Source organism: Ambystoma mexicanum, chromosome 8, assembly GCF_040938575.1.
Source record: "Ambystoma mexicanum isolate Mex_15411 chromosome 8, UKY_AmexF1_1, whole genome shotgun sequence".
Taxonomy (NCBI): domain Eukaryota; kingdom Metazoa; phylum Chordata; class Amphibia; order Caudata; family Ambystomatidae; genus Ambystoma; species Ambystoma mexicanum.
Window position 1 is genome coordinate 1247693139 of NC_090929.1, and position 22642 is coordinate 1247715780.

The window sequence follows — 22642 nt, forward strand, 5'->3', positions numbered from 1 at the left end:
TTATGATACAATTATGGCCCTTCTACACCAGGGCATTATAGTACCCTCAAAGTTACCCTGTAACACAGCTATTTATCCAGTGAAGAAATCAAAAGGTGCCTGTTGGAAGATGATCCAGGATTTATGTCCTCTTAAAGACATTGCACAGGCAGAGTTCCTAGTGGTTCCAAATCCTGCTATAATACTGTGCAATATACCTGTGGAGGCCACCCGTTTCATTGTAGTGGATTTGAAGCATGTGTTTTTCTCAGTGCCCCTAGATCCTGATTTGCAGTATCTTACTGCGTTTATGTTTGCCGGGAGCCAATTCCAACATACTAGGCTTCCTCAAGGGTACTGCGAGTCTCCGAATATTTTTAATAAGGTGTTACATGAAGATTTAGGCAACATCTCTGTTCCAAGTACCATAATACACTATGTGGATGATCGATTGGTGTGTAGCAGTACCGAATAAATACCAATGTTGGGAAGACTGTAGCGTTGTTACAACTGTTAGATGACAAAGGGTACAAGGTGGACCGAGCAAAGTTGCAATATTGCTATCAGGAAGTGTTGTACTTGGGACAGTTCATTTCTGTGAATGGCAAAAGAATAACCCCAGAGTGAGCAGCAACAGTGCGTGCCACACCCCAGCCAGTAACAGTGAAGGACATACAAATATTTCTGGGCCTTTTGAAATTATTGTAGAGCATGGATTTTTTATTACACATCATACACTAAACTATTGTTTCAGGCCCTCAAGGAAGCGCAGCATGCAAACAATACGAGTATCTGGACGGAAGAGATGGTCAGTAAGTTTCAGGAGCGTAAAGATGTTATTTCCACTGCCCCAGTATTGGCTACCCCTGATTATATGCAAGAGTTTTATCTTTTTCACAGTCCAGTGATGACTGCGTTACTGACACAACACAGCACAATGGGATACACCTTTGTCCTACTACAGTGGCATGTTAGACTCTGTAATGCAAGGATAATTCCTGTGCGAACAAGCGTTGGCTCGTGTTGCCTTCCCTATTGAGAAGTCTAGGGCAATTGTGTTGGGTTGTTCGCTAACACTGCAAGTGGAACATGCAATTTTTGCAATACTAGAAAGATTCAAATCCACTTTGACCACACAGAGGGCTTTTGCATGTGAAGTAATATTGTCAAGCCCATCCATTCATATTGTTTGTTGTAAGACAGTGAACCCAGCTACCTTTTCGACTGAGCCCATTGCTGATGATGAGGTGCACGACTGTGTAACATATGAAGGTCCAGAAGATGGTATCCCGAAGGCCCGCGACTATGCCTTTGATGAAGGAGAAGTATATTTTGTTGATGGGTCATCAACTATTGACCAAGAGACAGGTCAGAGACATACTGGAGCGGCAGTGGGGCATCTGGTTGAGGGAGAGTTTGAGGTTGTCTTGCAGCAGAGGCTGCCAGGTCATTATTCACCACAAGCAGTAGAAATTATTGCTCACATTGAAGCGGTTGAGGCAGCGCAGGGATGCACAGTAATGATATATTTGGACTCAGCGTACGTCACGATAACTGATCACTCAGGATTGTCGAGATGGGTGAGGATAGGGTTTCGCAGAATGGATTGGGCCTCCCACACAGCATTCAGCATTGTTAGACAGACTGATTGCCATGCTCACACAACATATACTTGCCGCAATAGTGAAGTGTGTCGCCTACACAAGCAGCATTGATTTCGTCTCCCTCAGGAATGCAACGGCAGACACTGCAGTGAAACAGGCTGCTTATTTGACAGTCCCAGAAATACCTGAGCATCCATCATTTGTAAATATGCAACTCCCGTTGCAAGTGCCTTACACAACCCTCCTTGTTACAGAAATGATTGAGATACAAGGTCAGGCCCCACAAAGTGAAAAGTTGGTGTGGCAAAAGAGAGGGTGTGCATAATCTTCAACCGACTTGGTGTGGAGACAACTGAGTACCGGGAATGTTGTGATGCCTCAGGTATTGGCGTTGGTGGCCTTTGATCAGGGCCACTTTCTGTCCCACATATCTAAACAACATATTGCAGCAGATATTCAGGAAGATTGGTATGTATCTAATATTCAGGAATTGTTATCTTTGTTCACATCCAATTGTGTGGTGTTCCAGACGTATAGTACAGGACAAACATTGAAAACTCTAAAAGGCACCTTGCCACGCCCTACTGGTCCATTCCAGGATTTACACATTGATTTTGCTGATATGGGAGAGAGGAGTAACTCTTTTCGGTACTTGATGGTGGTTGTTGGTCCTTTCTCCTGTTGGATTGAGTCTGGTCTGTGTGAGCAGCCTGATGCCAAATCGGCTGCCAGGTTCTTGGTGAGAGAAGTGTTTCCCTGATGTGGAGTGTGTGATACTCTTAGAAGCGATAATGGCACCCACTTCTTGAATGCGCTGTTTAAGGAGATTGCAGTGCTTTTTGCAATAAAGCACAAGTTGTGCTCCATTTACCACCCTCAAGTGAACAGATTTGTAGAGAGGATGAACGGTCTGATCAAAATAAAATTGTCCAAGCTATGTGCAACACTGAAGAGGAATTGGGTGCATTGTCTCCCTTTGGCCTTGTTCAGTTTAAGGACTCAGCCCTTTAAGGATCACCACCTATCCCCTCATGAGATGGAGATGACATGGAGACTTATTCAGACACCATTAACTCCTGTGCGGAGTGCTTCAAATGCTCACAGGGCTGCGCTGATCCTGGGGGATGAATTTCATTTGTATTTGACTCAGTTAAAGTGTATTAAATACCTTTCTCAACATATTGCTCCATGGCGATCAGAAGACACAGATAACAGCACTGCACCGGAATCTGCGCGCTCACCACCTTTACAATTGTTCCCTAATGATAATGTGTAGATCGAAAATGTTGTGCAAACCTAGAGTGAGCCCAGTTATAATGGCACGCACACTGTAGTATATGCCACTCCCCTTGCTGTTAAAGTAAAGGAATTGCGTTATTGGGTTCATTTGTCTGAAAGCACCACTAACAGTGCCCCCACCTGTAAGCATTTTGACTGAATGTTTCTAAATTTCTGTTTATTTTTGGCGAAGTTGGTATTTACTTACAGCAGTGTTCATTATATTATTTTTTTGCCTTTCTTTCCCATTTTTTGGGGATAATTTTTGTCTTATTGTTTCTAATAATAATTTTCAGTTGTTTTCTAGACATGACTTGATTGGGGTATAACATTACAATTTCTTTTTTTAGTGTACCTACAGTGCCATGTTGTGGGTTTGCCTTTGGATTGTTTATATACATATTTAGTGCTGCTACATGGGTAGGCCATATAAAGTAGGTGTGGCGGGGGGATGTAGTAGCAATGCCAGAAAGGAATGTACTTATGTTCACATTTTTTCACATTTTCTGAAGCTACAAGACCTAGTTTTAGTTACTTACCTGTAACTGTATTTCTCCAGCATTGGTATCTTTCATACTGGGAATCCTCAGTGATTTAAATAATTATTAAAATTTAAATAAATATATATTTATACACATTATTTCCATAGAAAACACAATGTAGATTACTCATTTTAGCCTATGACCCATTCAAATGTCTAGTCCTTCCACCTCACTTTGGTCCTTTATGGCACTAACCAATGAGGTGGCAGGGCTTAAGCTCTGCCCCAGGCAGCCATCTTCAGATTTTGAGCCATGAGTAGACTACATGCATGACGACTGCTGGGCGATGGAGCAGCCTCAGGGGAGGCGGGTGGGTGCATGTGAATCTATGAAAAATACCAATGCTGAAGAAATACAGTTACAGGTAAGTAACTAAAACTTCTCCAGCATTGGATCTTTCATAGATTCAGATGCTTGAATAGAATGCCAAGCATTTATGCCATGCCTATATATTTTTTTAATTGTATTTGGTTTAAATAAGCCTTTACAAAAACACATACATTACAATATGTCATATCTTACAACTTATGAAAAGTCCCCATTCCTTTCACATATAGGGACAAACAACTCTCTACCATCATCACACCCACTAACTTGTACATTAAAACACAACTGTCAAATTAAAAAAATTTCTTTAAAATAACAGAACAGATCTGAGGGTTTCCGGGGAAACTGACTTATCTCGATATGAGAAACTGCTGTGGTCAACCACGCTCGCAGTCCTTAGGCAGAACATTGCACAACTGTGGGGTTCGGAGCGCACACCCAGCTATGACCAGTGGGTCACGGACGTGGACATATGTGCGGTAATGGAGCACCGGGTGTACAGAGCAAGAGGGTGCCCCCATAAAGCAGAGAAAATATGGAGAAGATGGGAGGAGGACAGCTGATGGCCGAGGCCGACCCTGCATCCACTGTGACTTTGTGAGACCCATTGACCCATTGAAAGGGAAGTACTAACTCTGTTAAGACCGCCCTTTGCCATGAAATCATCCTATGAAAAAACTGATGGTCTGTCGGACCAAGGTCCCTGAAGCTAAGTTTGTAATGGTTAATGCTGTTTTCTTTTGATTACATTGCTCTCTCCCCCCCCCCACATCCCTGCCTTGACATTTCCCTCCCTTCTGTCCCCCTCTTCCCCCACTTCCTTCCCCCCTCCCTCACCCACTATGCCCCCTCCCTGAAATGTTGAGAGATGTTTATAATGATGTTTAACCTTGAAAATCAATAAAATATTTGATCAAAAAAAATAAAATAACTGAACAAAATTTCCAACAAATTAAAATCATGTTTCATAATCCTTTTACAAACTCATAAATATAACAAGACATTTGACCAATCACCCTCCAGAATCTTCTATGGTACTTAAACCCAGCTCAACACTTTCCATCAGTTTCTTTTGAAGGAGATTCTCCTCAATGGTATACAGCAACTTTGTTAGTCTAAAGACTTTTTTTGGCTGTTTCCCCACATACACCTTTCCCATAGGCTTTCTCTAGACAGCCAAGACAAAGGAAACAAATAAGAACCAAAGGTAACCACCGTCTGCTTTTCAAAATAGTCACAATATATAATCAAATGTTTCAGAGATTCCAATTCATTTAGACGACTACAGAAGCGGCATCTACCAGTTGTCATGTTCACCATATTATTGTTCCAATATTGCACTCTTTCATTTATCAGGAGTTGATTAAGTTTATATCTCATGTATGTTTTTCTTGCCTTAGCGCATGGAAAGATCTCTAAATATCTAGGTCGATCGTCCCATTTTCTCGTAAATTTGGCATATTCATAGTAAGCTTTACTGGTAGCTATTTTATCCAACATAACACACCAATAATAGCGTTGAAATGTAGTTTTACAGGAGGGAAGGCGAGCACCTAGATCTTCCTTGGACACCGAAATTGCCTCTAGAATTGCATCCATTTTGATTTCAAATTTCACAATGGAAGGGGGATGCCCCTCAGTTATCATAATGGTTATATCTTCATATAGTGAAGCAGTCGGAGGAGCTAACATTTTTGCGTGGTTTTTAAGCATGCACCACTGCCATTTTTCAGACAATGGTAGTAAACCAAATTCATGACAAATCAGGACATTAGGAATAGAAAGGGCCAAACCCAATATCTTCTTCCACAACCTTCCCTGTATGGAATCCAAATAATTCTCCATGTCCATGGTACAAATGTACAAGGCGTATAACATTATTGGTTCCACTTTGAGCAAATAATATTGGATAATAGGTAACTTTGAGAATTCCCAATATCCGTAGAAAATGATCATCTGTGAAGTCAACAACTTCAATTTATCATTGAGCAACACCTTCCAAGTAGCAACAGAATAGCTACTGCCATGCTTATAACGCAAATGGCGAATACAGACAGTTTGTGGATTGGCCGTGCTATCAAGACTTTTCTTTTTTGCCATCTGCAAAGTTGAGGATAAAGGATTTATTTGGATTTACTTGAAGGTTGTGTTTGGAGGCATAGCATGAAAAGTGGTTCAATTTAGTCTGTATACCAAAGGGGGCACGGTCCAAAAATACCATTCATCTGCAAAAGCAAACCAGTTTATCTCCAGCCTTCCCAGTTTGACCGGATAAATGACTACATCACCCCAATCACAATCTATGTCCTCTAATTATAAATTAAATAGGACAGCAGCGAGATTGCAACCTTGTTTAAGACCAATCTCGGAAATTGGTCACGGCCAAGGATCGGTCACGGCCATATCCTTAGACAACCGCATTCTATAATTTGTATTTTTTTTTCTTAGTTCGATTTTATTGAGTTTTGTTCAATGCCAGTCACAGTAAAAAATGCAAACTCGAAATTACAGAACAAAATCAGAGCTTTTCAAAACTATTGTCTCTCCAAACATCTTTTAGGTACATCTGGCTTCGAGCTGCAAATCTTTAACATGACTTTCTCTTCTCCCTCCCTCCACCCCGGCATTGGTCGAGCAAAAGTCTTTGGAGACATATGTGTGTGTGTCTATGAGTGGTCACAGTTTGTAGGTGAGGGGACTGTCCTGTTGGGTGACTCTTTTTATGCCATCATTCACAACCTTTTAGATCACATTCATTACATTTCAACCCAGTGCATCAGTCAGTTTAGGCCCGCTCATGGGGTGGGGACCTCCACTGTCCATTCCTTTGTCCATCACTTTGGTACCCCTGACAAGTGTTTGCTCGTAAAGTCTGTCCATAGGACCTTGCATTGTGAGGACCTCCCCTGGAGAGATGCTATTATGTTTTCCATTATACATATATTTCAGGCTACGTTAATCCATTCATTCTCACTCAGGACCGTTCTAGACGTCCATTTCGTTACAAGCATGGCACGGGCAGCTAGCAATAACTGAGGGACCAGACCTTTAATCCTACTCCATTCACCTTCACTTTTCTCAAGGACAGATAATATAAGATGAGGGTCTGCAATTCTGTGAATGCCGTCTATATCTCTGATCCAACCCAGGACCTCATCCCAGTATACTCTTATTCGGGGACAGCCCCACCACATATGCCAATAGTCAGCGACCCCACCACATTCACGCCAGCATCGTTGATGGTCGTTTGGAACATCTTATAGGACCTCAGGGGGTCATATTGCCATCTATGTAATAATTTAATACCGTGTAGTTTGTATTGGCACAATATAGATGTTTGTGATTCCGCTCTGCACATTCTTCCCCACATATCTGGGTTTATGTGTTCACCTAGGTCCCTCTCCCATCTGCCTCTCAGTGGTTCTGTAGTCCCATCCCCTGTTTCAACCAATTCTTTATACATGGCCGATCTCAGGCCCCTCATCTCTGTTCTAGAGTCTAGTAGCATTTCAAAGGGGGTAAGGTCCCTCTTCAGCTTGTCCCTCCACTCTGGTTTCGTTAGGATGCCTTTTATCTGTAGATATTGAAAGATGGGCAATGTGCCTATACCCAGGGCTTATGTCAGTTCCAGTAGTGCAACAAAAGAGTCCTTTCTCAGTAATTGTCCCACCCTCTCTAGGCCAGCCTCATACCATGTTTGGAATCTCTCCACATTAGGGATGTGTTCGTTGATTCCCGGGGACCATAAGTGGCTCAGTGGGGATGGCCATGTGGAGATCTTTTGCATCTTCGTACCCTTCCTCCAAATCCCCATATGGTGCTCAGTATTGGGTGGTTTTTGAGTCTATTATAGAGCTTTTTCCTGGGGGCCCAGAGCTACTCCGAAAACCATGGCCGGTGATAGGTAATGATTGTCCATCGGGATCCATTGGGGTTCTTTGTGGTTGCGTAGGTGAGGGATTAGGACTCATAGTTGGGTCACTTCATAATATTTTCTTAGATCTGGGAGGCCTACCACGCATTTGTCTTTGGGAAGTCTTAGGGTGTCATATGAGATCCTAGCCTTTTTCCCCAGCCAAAGGAATCTCTTAATGGCTTTCTTGGCCTCGAGGAAGACATTTTTTGGCATCTCGATGGGGAGTATTTGAAAGGGGTACAAGAACCGGGGGAGGCAAACCATGTTAATGGCATTAAGTCGCCCCAACCATGAAATTGTCAGCTTGCTCCATTTACTAAGATCGGCATGGAACTGTTGAAGAAGAGGGGGAATGTTGGCTTCGTATAAGTCAGCTAGGTCACTAGTGATTTGTATATCTAAGTATTTCAGCTTAAAGTGTTCGATCTTGAGACCCAGTGGAGAGAACCTCAATTTGTTTGTCTCTACCGATCCCTGTAAGGGGAACAGAGTAGACTTGGCTTTGTTTACTTTAAACCCGGAGAGTCGGCCATAGTCTTCTAGTAGACAAAGGCCCTCATTACGACCCTTGCGGAATAGGAAAAACGATGGCGGAAATGTAATACCGCCATCGAATAGCGCCCGTTGCGATCATGACCCGTCACCGTAAAGTACGATGCCATTAGCGACACCGCAGTGAACGCCAACGCTAACTGCACCAAGTACGCGCACGCACGCCTTGCAAAACCGTAATTACCTCCATGTCGCAACGGTACGCGAATTCCGACCCTAGCGTACATGTACTTTACGCCATCAAGCATGGCGGAAAGTACCATTCCGCCATGGTGAGAAATACGGCATCGCGAACCAACCGTAAATGGCCCTACTGAGTGCCTGTACTCCACTCCCTGCCCACATTGCACAACTCCTCGTAGGCGCAATGCAGTCACACCATGCAACCAGTGAAATGCACAAGTCACCCAAGCATGCCAACGAACAAATGCATGCAGGGGCCCCAAGTGCCCTGTGAGTGGCCACCCACAATTGGCAACACACCATTGCCGTACCGATGCAGCACAGGCATCTGAAGGTGCAAGTACACCAAAATGAACTGAAGATACCATCATGACACAAAACAACAACTGTCCCCCATCGCCTGCCACCAGTGCAAATCAACATCCAAAGCACCAACCTGAGGGAGACTGCACCAGCCCTGTACACATGCCAGTAGTCAAACCGACCATCAGCATAAGCAGGTACCACACAACTGTACCCAGGAGCCGGAACCCAATGCAGAACACCTCACAAAACATCGCGCCACAAAACGGAATATGCCACATTACTAGCAAAGAATAACGCCACACGGTTAACATCTGAATACAAATTTAATGCACATCGAAATCACCAAGGCCATACAGCCATTACAACAGGAACTCACAAATGATCAGCATCACTGTGGGCTGCATCCGCAAAAAATGACCAGCTACCCCAAGTGTGACGCCCTGTACCCTCATGGCACACAGGGGCAACATCAACCTCCAAAAAGGCAACATGGAAGCGCCTAGGACCGCAGGGCCGTCCCATGAGGTAGGCACTAGTCCAGCTGGAAGCTAGGTATGCTGCACCTAGCCACAAGTACTGCGTAAGGGCATGTGGGCCATTGGCGATCGTCCCATAAGATCGTAATGGTGCTCCACTGATTAACTCGAAGCTGCAGGTGTCGATTGTAGAAGCCATCTGCAGGAGTGGCGTACAGATGGCAGCGGCAGAAGGGGAGGAGATACCTGTCACCCAAAAGAAAAAAGAAGATAGAATGGGCATCCGAACTTCTTATGTATCACTCACATCATTCAACACACCAAACCTACAACCACATGCATGTTAGCCCACTCATAAGGACCAATTGCACCCAAAAACCACTAGCGAATCATAACGACCCAAATCGATGTGAAAACTCCATTACAAACGAGTGTCTGTGTGCATGCGCCTGTCAGAACAGGATGCATCAGATGGGATCATCAACGTGCATAGACACAAGTGATTGAAGGCGCGTCGAGACAGGGAGGGTACAACAAGGGCAGACAGACGATCGTCCCACCATGGCAGCCTTGCATCACATAGCGCAGGGGAAGGGGATAGATTCAAAATAGCCATGTACATGGCAGACTCCCATTTAAATTAACTGTCCATGCATCCATTCATCAATCCCTCATCCCGTTATGAAGACGCCTGAATATTCACTCACATCACATTCGAAATTTCCATTGAGTCTGTGCGTAATGCAGCCTTCAAAATCCACTGTGCTCCTGGCCGGATTCCCTGTGTAGTGAAGTCACATGTATTTGGGAACGTCCTGCCTTATCGTCCACTACGCTATAGCGCATCCCATTCAAATCATATCATTCATTGCATTCCCGTCATGGGCCCTGTCCCAAGGACATTCAACAATAGAACGTTACTTTTCCAGTCAGACCTGTGGGCGTCTCCACGCCACTAGTCGAAAACCGAAAGCGCTGCCCTTCGAATTCCTAATTTGCAACATCACGTTCAAAAGGCAGCTGTGAACGCTTGCATCCACAAATACATCTATGCAGTGCGGCTGTGTGTGAAAATGGTAACTGGCCACATTCACTGATGGGACTCCCCGCCGTCGGTTAACGTCGGTGCAGTGCTGCATGAGGGTCCACCGCTGATCGGGCACTACATTCCACCGACCCTTCAGAAGTCTGCTCGCAAATGCAAATGTAGTATGTGCAACAATGTGACCATAGCAGATTTAGCGTATAAACCAATATTCCACTGCCATCGGGATTAAGAACATGAATGCAAAAGCAAGATGCCATGCGTCTAATTGCAGCGTCGTGTGCGGGACGTGCTCGCACGAAAGGCATTGCAGCTGACACAGGTGCAATGAATCACCACAGGTGAAGGCAATACAGCCTGAAAAAACATAAATTGCACACCCAACCCCCTCCCACAACCACACCCACTCCAGAATGCTACCGGCAGGACTAGCGATTTTGGGCCTGGGGAACCTGATTGCACTGCAAGTACTCCAATTTGAAGAAGAAGACGAACGCCAACTACTACAACAAGCGGCCGCACAGAGGAGACGCAGGAGGAGGAGGAGGAGGAGGGCAAGGCATGGCCAGCAAGCCCCACCAGCACAGCCACTACCACCACGCAGGCAGCCCGCAATCCCACGCCTCCGAGCTAATCCGTTCAACCTCACAGCTGAGCAGATCCACACCCTCTACCGTTTGGACCGGGACACCATAACCGCCATTGTCGACATGACACACGCTGACCTTGTCAGCATGATAGATAGCCCAACCGCCATCCCACCCCTACTGAAGGTGGTGTCTGTACTACACTTCCTGGCCACAGGCACCTACCAGCACACAGTCGGACAGTTGCATGGCATTTCACAGCCACTATTCTCACGGACACTATTCCAAGTACTTGATGCCCTCCTGAAGCACTCAGACGACTACATCACTTTACCACGCACGGAGCAAGAGCTTACTAACACAAAAGTGGGATTCCATGCACTTGGCGGCATACCGGGTTGCATTGGTGCCATCGACTGCACCCATGTGGAATTGGTTGTCCCACATGCCATGGAGGCCCAGTACCGCAACCGGAAGCAATATCATTCTATCAATGTACAAATGGTGTGTGACTCCAACAGGATCTTCACACATTGTTCTGCCCGATTTCCAGGATCAACACATGATTCTATGGTCTTGCGGAACTCTAGAATACCACGCTACATGGAGCGACACGCAGGGCGCCGATCCTGGCTACTTGGTGAGTCTCATTAAATGCATGTTTATGTGGGGTAGGTGATGCGTGAGTGACCTGGCAGGAAGGGGGGGGATGCGTACGTAGTAATGACATTCCACAAACATCCTTTGTTGTCCACATGCAGGTGATGGCGGGTATCCACTGAAGAGATGGCTCCTTACACCAATCCGGAACCCACGGGACCAGCATGAGGAGGACTACAACCATGCCCACTCACGTACCCGTGTGGTCATAGAACAGGCATTCGGCCTACTGAAGGGTCGTTTCCGCTGCCTCAGCAGGTCTGGCGGGGCACTCCTGTACCACCATGAGAAGGTGGCAAAGATGGTCATGGCATGTGTCATGCTACACAACATGTGCGTACGTAGGAATGTGGCCATGCCCCCCGACGCAGAACTGCTAGCACCTGAAGATGGTCAAGATGAGGGTGGGGATGTGGCAGCACCTCAAGGGGTCCACGAGGCACAGGAGGCCCGTGAGATCCGTCAAAATCTCATAGATGTATGCTTCTAGCACTCACGCCTGGTGGCTGTTACCTGGACACGGGACTTGTGGCGCTGTGTGTGTCTGGAACATGCACAATGTGGACTGTACGCCAAGATAGGCCTCGTACACAGAGATCAATGTCCACGCTACTCATTTGATGGATGTGAACATTTGTATTGCAGATGTGAAATGACATTACACACCCAATCGTCCCGCCACCCGATGAAGCACAACACACCCCCTCCACCCTCCTACCCCCCCCCCACACACCAGTGTCCAATGGCGCTCAATGTCAGAGGGCTGACGCTATTGCAAGCCCCCTTTCCGGGTATCAGGGGCACCCCTGCCTGTGGAGCGGCGGGTCCTCCCAGATCTACGTTGGGGGCTGCCCTGGACGGAACTTGCAACGGATGATGTCTCTGCCTGCTCACGTCCATGCATGTCCCTGAGGGTTTGTGAGAGCTCAGTGAGCACATGGCGCACAGCGGCAAGTTCACCACATACATCTTTGGACGTCGCATGCAGTTCCCCCCTCAGGCTCTCGGTGCTTCTCTGCATTTCTGCCCTCAGGCTCTCGGTACTTCTCTCCATTTCTGCCCTAAGTGTCTCAGTAGAGGTTTCAATGGCTGCCTTGGTACCCCCACATTCAGCAGCATGCTCCTTGAGGAGCGTGGCCAGTTGCTGCTGTTGCTCTACCATCTGCTCGAGTGACTGTTGCCTCTGCTGGGCCATGCCCATTTGCGGTGGTGTCACAGAGGGGCTGGACGCCTCATGTTGCCTTGCAACAGGCCTTGTGGGGGTTGCCCAGTCGTCGTCTTGTGGGTGCCCCTGCGTGGTTTCCTCATGGTGTACGGGATGGAACAAACAGGGGGATTGTGACAGGTCATGGCTGTGTCCTGCTTCGACAGCACCGTTTTCTGTGTCGGAGCATGCTGGCATGTATGCAGTGTCACCTGGGGTGCTGCTGCCACCAGAAGCAGTGCCTTCTGTGGCATCCATTGGGGGTACCTGTGGTGCTGGTGTTGTGGACATGCTGGCTGCTGGGGTGCCTGTTGGAGTCCCCTCCAGTGTGCTGCCACTCGATTTGTGCAGCTGCCGTGTCTTGATCCGTGCAGCTGAGGTGGAGGGTCTTTGGCCGTTGGTCTTGGCCCTCTTTGCAGGTGTGCTGGTAGGGGTGTCCTGGAGCTCGTCGTTGGAATCGGACCCTGTGGTGGAGTAAAGGAGGGCAAGCGTTATTCATGGGTCTGTGGTATTGGAATGGCAATTGCATCACATGCATTGGGGTTGTACCTGGGGGTGATTTGGGTCAGGGCCTTGGGGGTGGTCTCATTTCTGTGTGGATTGGGGATGCAGTTATTTTGCTGTCTGCAGTTAGGGTGTGCATGGTGCACATGTTGAGTGTGTTTGTTGGATTTTTAATTATTTATTTCTTTAATCTGGCTTTTAAGGGTCGCTGTCATGGCAATGTATGTGGTCGTTCTCCTGGACATGTGTTTCTGTTGCACTATGGGGACACGTGGTACTTCACATGGTTGGTAAATGCGGATTTGGCATAGTTTAATTTGGCCCACCTACCTGATTCTTCTGATGTCTGCACTCCTTTCTCCATCCCTCCGACTCCCTCTATGCTCTCCATTCCAATGGTGGAGGCACAGATTTCTTCCCAGGGGGTCAACTTGATGGGTGATTCCGATCCTCCCCCGGTAGCTGTGGCAATGTTCCGGTTGGCAGAGAGTATGCTCCGGACGCGTATCCGTAGGTCGTCCCATCGCTTTCTGCATTGCTGTGGGTTGCGGGGTGCGGTCCCCACCGCACTTACCCGCTGTGCCACCAGGGCCCATATAGCCTTCTTGTTCGCTAGTGCCGTCCTGGTCATTTGCGTGGAGAAGACGACGGCAGCATTCTCCTGGAGGGTCTCAGTGAGCACGGTGAGTTCCTCGTGGGAGAAGTGGACCTGCCGCTTGCGGTCGCACGCTTTTTTTGCTACTTTGCCCATATTTATTATTTTACCTGGGGTGGCTAACGGGTTGGGATGTGTCTCAGGGTCGGATTTTTAATGGTTGTGTTGGGATTCTCTTTTATAGGTGTGCGGCGTGCAGTTTCCCGTTCCGGCCCCAAGTTTTTACTTCCGTTTCCGTATATTTACGGTGACCGTATTTTGCGCTGACCGCTCATTACGGTGTCCGCTTGGATGGGTGGCGGAATTGCACCTAGGGCGAAGTACGACGGCGGTAAGGGGCGTTTTGGGGTCATTTCCGCCATCGCGGACTTTGCCCTTCCGCCATGGCGTGATGCTCGTGCCCGATGGGTCGGGATTGGCCGCACTTTCCTCCGTCGTGCCGTGGCGGAAACGCTATTTACGCTATGGCGGTCATGTCAGTCACTTTCCGCCAGGGTCGTAATGAGGGCCAAAGAGCCTGGGGAATGGATGCCATGGGGTTAGTCATATGTAAGAGTATGTCTTCGGCGTAAAGGGACACCTTGTATTCCACCTCTCCCAGCCGGATTTCCTCTACCCAGCAATCAGCCCTCATTGTTTGTGCCAAGGGTTTCAGGGAGAGCGCGAAGAGAATTGCGGAGAGAGGGCATCCCTGCCGAGTCCCTCGTTCTAGTTCGAACCATCTGGAGTATTCTCCATTCACAAATATGGATGCTTTGGGAGATGTGTACACCGCCAGTATTCCCCTTCTGAACCTTGGGCCTATCCCCACCTTACGTAGGACCGCCCTCAAAAATCCCCACTCTACCCTGTCAAAGGCCTTCTCTGCGTCAATTGAAAGGAGGACAGGTTCATTGGGCATATTCTGGGATGCATGAATAAGGTGGAGAGTTTTGTGCATTGTGTCAGCTCCCTGTCTCCCCAGTATAATGCCCACCTGATCGGGATGGATGAGTTAGGGCATTAGGGTCTCTAATCTAGTGGCCAGAACCCTTGAATAGATTTTCACGTCTAAATTGAGCAGGGAGATGGGGCGATATGATCCGCATTTTTTGGGGTCTCTTCCATCTTTGGTAATTACCATAATCATGCACGAATGAAGGAGTCTGGGGCTTTTCCTGACTCTAGTATTTTGTTAAAGAGCTCTACCATGAATGGCGTGAGTTGTGCACCAAAGGATTTATAGAATACGGCCTGGTAACCATCTTCTTCTGGAGATTTGCCCAAAGTTAAACTCTTTATTGCATTTTGGACTTCTTGTTCAGTTATAGGGGATTCTAACAGCTCTATCAGTCCGGACCTGATATCTTGGGCATATTGATAGAGGACAGATAGGTTTCAGTATCTGGTTGTTCATGGTTTGTTTCCGAGGTCAAATGTTTCCGTCTTACCAAGTTCAACAATATTTAGTTTTCTCCTTCAGGGGAGACATTGCCTCTCCGATATTTTCTCGAGCCTTTCATCCGCTTTCTCCTGGGCCATGGATGCGTCATCCTCACTCCTCCCGTCTCAGCTCTTCTCGATCGCCTCCTTCTTCCCGAGGTCCAATTAGCTCAGAGATGCATGCCTTGATTCCTTTTTTGGATCTTACTTGTATCTTTGTTCCTTCATATTCAAAGGAGAGGGAGAAGGGGTAGCCCCACCTGTATCAAATGCTCTGTTCCTTCAACCATTTTGTGAGGGGTCCGCACATCTACCTGAGAGCCAATGTCAGGGAGGATAGGTCCTGATATATTGATATTTGAGCGTCTCCTAGAGTAATTGCCTTGCTACCATCTCGAGCACTCTGGCCTTGTCTTGGAAGCGATGGAATAGGGCGAGGACCGATCTTTGTCCTCCCGGGGGATCCCCTGTTCTATGGATTTTTTGGGTTTGTCTATCGCATCGTCAGCGACCAGGAGCTTGATGATGTCATGGAGCATTTTCCTGAGATCGCTTTCAGTTTCTCCTTCTCGTTCCGGAATCCCAAAAAATGTGCAGATTGTTCCTTGTTTCCCGGTGTTCCACATCGTCAAATTTAAGCTTAAAGTCCTCTTCTCGTTGCTTCAAGTCTGTTATCCTATGCTCGAGCTGTTCTTCAAGGGTGTCTATTAACGCTTGGTTGTTCTCTGACCCATCAAGTCTTTCTTCCATATTGTCTAGACGTTGTGTGATTTTGTCTATTTTGCCTCCTATGCTGGCCCCCATGTTCTTGATTTCACCCAACAGGACTGCAATGTGTCCTTTTGTGGCTGCCGATTTGTTTCCTGTGGTATCCATCGCTGCCATAATGGAGTTGCCAAAGCAAGGAGGTGTCGGGATGTAGGCAAAGGGGGATCATTTTTTTCTCATGCTCATGTAGACTTAAGCAGGTGTATTGGCGATGGATAGTGGTTACGATAAGAGTGAGTCGGTCCAAATGTTTGGTGGAGGCTTTGAGTGGATATCAAATAGTCTCACTGGGCGCTAAGGAGTTGGGCGCTTGATTTTGCCCCTTTCTAAAACTCACAAGTGTTGCTATTGATGCGGTTTCCGTTGTGTGTGTAGATGCACTAAGGCGGCGGTGGTTCACTAATGTCCCCTTGGCGTGTGGCGTAGTGCCCAGGTTTTCCGCACCAATCTTTCCTCTTTAATTGTTTGTATGTCGTGTTGGGTTGGTCCCCTTACCACTTTCTTAGACAGAAGTCGAACCATGGTGACTTGGTACTTCTAATGTATAAGAGGATGCCTTCAGATTGATTCCAGGAGCGGGTGGCGGTGTTTGGGCTTTTGCCGAATCTACCCCAATTGCGTTTATTCCAGGGTGTGATTGTCTTCTGTTCCTTACTCACTTTGAGGAAGAATGGGGGTGGTTGTGCCTTTTGCCCCTAAAGTGGGCCCTCTCTTCTTTCTGCCTTCGGGATTGCACCGGGTGGGGGTCGCTGTGCGCTATCTCCTTTTCCCTTTTCTCTGATTGTAAAGGGGCATTTTGTGCATCACATTACAGTTGCTAGGTTGGCTGGGGTCTGATGAGGCCCAAGAAGGGAGCATTATTGGGGCTCACAAGTTTTCATTCTCTTCGTGCTGTTGGATTGAGAGGTGCAATTGTTCATTTCGGCGTAACTTGCCTCTGCGCATATGTTGTGATGTCCGGTCCTCGTTTTCGACCAGTGTTGTGTGATTAGGCAGTTGTCCCTTTATTCGCTCCTTGCTCCGTTCCTTGCCCGCTTAGGTGACGCTGTGGTGGTGGATCAGGGCTTAATACTTCTGTATTAGATCGCTGCGAATATAGGTTCCCACCTATAATTACAGCTCTCCAATAGATGGTATGGGAGTGTGCAGAATTATTTTGCTCCACGTGCCACGGGGCTGTGGGGGCATAGGGGTGAGGACGTTTTTATATTTGTGACTCACCGCCCGAATGTCTAGTGCGCCTTCAGGGTCCGTCTCACAGATGCCTGATGTTTCAGAGGCCCACGCATCTGCAAGGTTTCTGGGGCACTTCAGGGCAATGAGCTCTGGATTTCCAGAACCGCAGCGCGAGCAGGAGAGTGCTTGGGGGCGCTGGGCACGTCTCGTGTGCCTCCGTTTCTGGCCCTCCTCGCGTGGGGGGCTCTGGCAGCTCTGCCATTCAGTCCGATCTCGTGCTTTGTGCCTCGCATCCTGGGACACAGGGCGAAGCAGCGTACAGTTGAGGATGGTTCCATAGTACTCCTTCGATGCTGGTATGGGGAGGAGCGGGTCCTGGGCTCCGGAGGGTTGCCCGCCTCTTAGTTGAATTTGTCCACCTCTTCTGTCCGCTTGGCCGCCGGACTGTTTTCTTCAGTCCACGTACCACTCGGGACTGGGGCGGTGTGTTACACTGTGGTGAGCAGTTCGCGGTGCTGCAGGGGGACATTTCTTTAGTGCAGAATCTGTCAGCACACATGTGTCTGCCTACTTTTGTTTTCTCCTGTCTGGGTCCAGCAAGCCGTAATCTTTGGCTGGTGATTTTGAGGGGAATTTCACCCTGATTTTCCCAGGGATTTCTTCTGCTGAGGGGGAGGTATTCACACTGCAGCCGCTTGTTTTTTTTTATCCGTGGGGGGTCCCAAAAGTGGGGGCCCAATCCACTTTTTGGGCCGTAGCAGCAGAGCTCACGCAGAGAGCATGGTTGTCTGTGCGCCCCCTGGCCAGTCTATAATTTGTATTTTGATGGAGAAGTGCAACCATAGCGACCAGTTGAGCTGGGAAACCCAACTGTAAAATGTTCTAATCACTGTATCAAAAGCGGCCGTGAGATCCAGGGCTGCCATATAAACTGGACCAGTTGTGGAATGCTTGGTTTGTTCGTACAAGTGGGCCGTAATAGATGCGTTAAGGGGGCAACCTATGTTTTTCCTAAACCCCACATGAAAACGTGGCAGCAGAATGTTTTGCGTAATGTGCTTCTGTATCAATACTAGGTTCAATGATATAAAATATTTAACCAAGGCATCCATCAGAGTGATGGGCCTAAAGTTGTTCGGATCATCAACCCTTCATTTCTTATAAATCGGTATGATAATAGCCGAACTCCAGGAAGGGGGAATAGAGCCCAAAAGATACACAGAGTCATATTTATTCTTTAAAATGCAGGCCCACAAGGTTGGGTCCGCTTCAATTACGCAGGGAGGAATGCCATCAGGCCCTGCAGCCTTTGATGCTTTGATCTTCAAGATCGCTCTACTAATGTCCTCAAAGGACCACGGTGATTGTTTCAAGATCAATTATTCAAACTTCCTATTAGGCATTTGATTGAAACCCAAGGGAAGACAGAATCTAGTATTTATATATTCCATCCAAGTTGCAGCATCAATTGCAGATTCCTTTAAGGGTTCTGCTGCCCCTGTGATGGTTCTAAGCATGGACCACACTTGTCTAGTATCATTATTTAATAAGTGGCATATCATGTGTTGATTATCTGTACGAGATAATTCACATTTAAGAATGTTTATGTTATTTCTATTCGCCTGAGTAATCTTATGCTTAAGATACTTATACTTGGACCCCTCATGATTTGCTTTGGACAGAAGTTGTAACTGTTTTCTCTTTTCAATTCTTAATTTTACAATAGTCGTCTGATAGCAATTCCGGTGGGTGGGAACCCCCTTAGCAGCCTTCTGTTTATTCACAATCTCCTCCACATGTACATGAATACGCCTACAGTTCTGGAGTTCTGCTAAAATACACGCGGCACCATCTTGCCGCTGAGGAAAAGAAACCAACGGATCGGTCCTAAGGCTTTGAATTAGCTGATGACAAGATTTGTTATCCCATCTCACAGAGATGGGTGATCTATCAATTTCAATAAGAGTCAAAGCGGGGACAGCTGAATACCATGTTATCGGGACATTCAGTACCAAATTCAATGCCAAGTGGTCACCTAGCCCAAAGTTGCAAATCCCATTGCCTCCACATGACTGAGCAACTCTGTAGATACAAAAAAATAATCAATCATATATTTAGAGGTCCCTCATGACCAGGTATAGTCATAAGTATCCTCATTTGGAGGCACAATTTGGATGTCCCAAGACAAGTAATCCACCCACTTCTTTCCATTGCGTATGGAATCAGGCTCAGGGGATCTAGCCTGCCGGGCCCCTACTCCTGGCACAGCCACACAGGTGGAATTAAAATCCCCACCTACCGTAACCATCATGCCAGGATTTTGGATAACTGCCTCTTCCAAAATTGTATCCAATTGCTCACACATAGAGGAATAAGGTGTAGATCATCTATTCCAATATAAGCAAATCACAAGTAGGTCCTTCATACTACCACCTGGGAGAGGCAATTAGACCACTAAGATGGCATCATCAGAAAATACCAGTTTGGAGGTTATCCTGGAGGCCTTATTGATCAGTATCGCAAGGCCACCAGATGGGCTCCCCAGAGATCCACGAATAGCAACCTGAAAATAGAGATCATATCCTTCCACTTCAAACCGTGCCATATGCATGGTTTCCTGAAGAAGGATAATCCCCGGCCGTGACCCTACATCGCGGAGTGTGGTCCATGAAAAAAAAATACTCAGGCCACACGAATTCCACGTCATAGCTGTCAACCCGAAGACATAATTCTATTTCATCTGATTTGACGTATATGCAGGCTTATGAGCAGAGGGCTGCGTCGCTGATAACCCAGTAAATGCAGCTGCAAAACTCATAAATTGCTTGATCAGGTCTTCGTTAAATTGAGGAGTCACATTAACCTGAAGCATGCCTAAAGGTAACTCAATCCGCTATGGTGGTGTTTCAACAAAAATAGTTGCTTGGGCTTCAGAGTGAAATATAGACAGACTAAGTCCAATAAGCTCAATGTCTTCTCTCTGTTCCCAAATTAATTTCATGATGATATACGAGTGATACCCACATATCATCCTATTAGCATTATTGGGTGAGTGCCGAACCCAGTCTATATTGTCTGATCTAATCGTTCTTAAAGATGGAATGGCCTGAAAAGCCCTAAGCATGGCGGATCTATTAAGACTCGTTTTTCCATTAGCTGAGGCCTTACATTCCCATCCCATGATAGGCGGCATTTCTGATGTAAGAACCCATGCATCCAGGGGTGGCTCTGTCCCCGTTAAGCTCACATTGAGGACCATTCCCATAGCTGTACTAGCAGGATTTGGAAAGGCCTACCGACTACTATCAGGCAGTGCCTTTGCCACCTTCTGCGCTGGAGCACCCTCCGCCTCTTTAGCCCACAAAGGACCAGTCATGCCCATCTGCATATCAGCAGAACTTGAATGAGAGGACCGTGATTCTAAAGCCGCCCCCATCTCATTAGACAGTGTCAACCCCCTGGGCACACTTCACCCATCGGGCTTGACATTTCCTTGATTTGCCATACTGGGGAACTTTAACCCTCCAATTCCTTTAATTCTATTAATCGCTTTTTTATTTTTTTAGAGCAGGGTAAAATTTTGAAAGGACAGATTGCTTTTGGTTATTTGCGTCAAATGACTTGTCCGTCACCAAACTGTCACGACTTGTAGCCCTTGGTTCCAGTTGATGCTCTCGTATACCTGTATTTTTTAAGCTTCTTTATCCCCTTCGATGACTTTTCTACTTGGGGTACAGCCCCTTGGGCAATATTCAGGAGTACTTTAGATTCTTCATTAGGTTGTTGGAGGTCAATAATCCCATCTTCATTAGATATATTACATATTTCTTTCATTTAAGCACTGTGATGATCATTTTCCTTTAAGAATTTATTCTTGGATTTTTTTGCGATAGCACTCATTCTTATTTTGATGAACCCTACATTTCTGCACTCTGGCTGCCAGTTGTTTTGCTTCCTTGTCGACACTACCCTGGGACTTATATCCGAATCCACACTCAACTGGAAGGGGTCACCCTGCCCATGGCTAGCCTGTGTGTCATCCTCTAGGTCAATTAAATCTGTGAGTGCAGAAGGACTATCTATAGGCTCCCTACGAGGACGGTAATCCTCCAAGTCTACCTGCCCTTCATCTTGGCAAGGTTCACACACACCTTAGTTACCAGCCTTCCTTAATGTTAGTTCATGCAGAATTTTCTGAATGGCCAAAGCATTAGAAGCAACCACCTGGGCCAAGTCCGTCACTGTCATAGCTGGTTTGATCTCCCCATGCGGTACATTGGAGGCTACTAATTCGGCAAATTATTTAATTCCAATTCCGAACATCTTTGGGTCGGCTGGCATTTGCGTCGCCATATCCACTGTAACCACTCTAATATTCTGTTTATCGACTGAAAGGGCTGCAACCGCATCACATGCAAACAGCAACCCTTCAATACGATTAATTTTACACAAAATGTCTGTAAGCAAACTCTTCATGCCTCCAAGTTCCCAATGGGTCAACTCATGACCTTTGTCAAGTAGATTTAGGATCTGTGACAACACATTAAAATCAGCACCCATTATTGATACATCCAACAACTGCTGTTCAACCGGAGACCCTAATTCAGGGGCCTTAGCCCCGCAGTTGTGCACTGATGTTCCTATGTCCGGATCGTAGAGGGTAAGTGCCACCGGCGGGTTCAATTTCAAATGCGCTGAGATAGGGGAACTAGATTTCTGATTACAACACTCCTCAATGAATAATCTACCTTGAGGGCGCTTGTATGGCCACCTCCCTCCTCTGTGGTGAGATTCCACTCAGAAGGCTTGCTAAACATATGAACATTTTCCATACCATACCCCTGTTGATTGACCGGGGTAGAAGAGCCAATGGAAAACCTCAAACATTTCCCTAACTCAGCCTCTATTGCTGGCGCAATCATGGAAACATCAGTGATCTTATTGTGGAAAGACTCGATACCCATTTTCCTAAATATGTCCATGCGTTCATTCACATCAATTTCAGCATTAGAAGCAACATTTCCCAACTTATCTTCGGGTTGATTCATTTCATTCAAATTAAATGTTTTTATTGAGGAATGTTCATGGGCATGCACCTGCACTGGAACACTCACCAATACATGGTGTGTACCTGGTGCGACCACCACACCCATAACATTAAACAATGGTGCAGGTAAAGTGGTACAGGAGTCTAATGGAGTTTTGTGAATGTATCGCCCACTACGATGACTGTTCACCATCTTAGGTATCTCTTAGGACCTCACAGGGGAAATTAGGATGAACTTTCTCCCGACGTAGAAATGACACACCAGACTATTCACAGCCACCAATGGCCTAGGCTGTTCAACAACTCTCTATTATGACAATGTACTATGTTCACGGTACGTTTCAAATCAGATAAAGTAAGGCGGGTCCCGTACTCCCCAGGACACCTTCCCGAACCAGCCACCACAAAGCA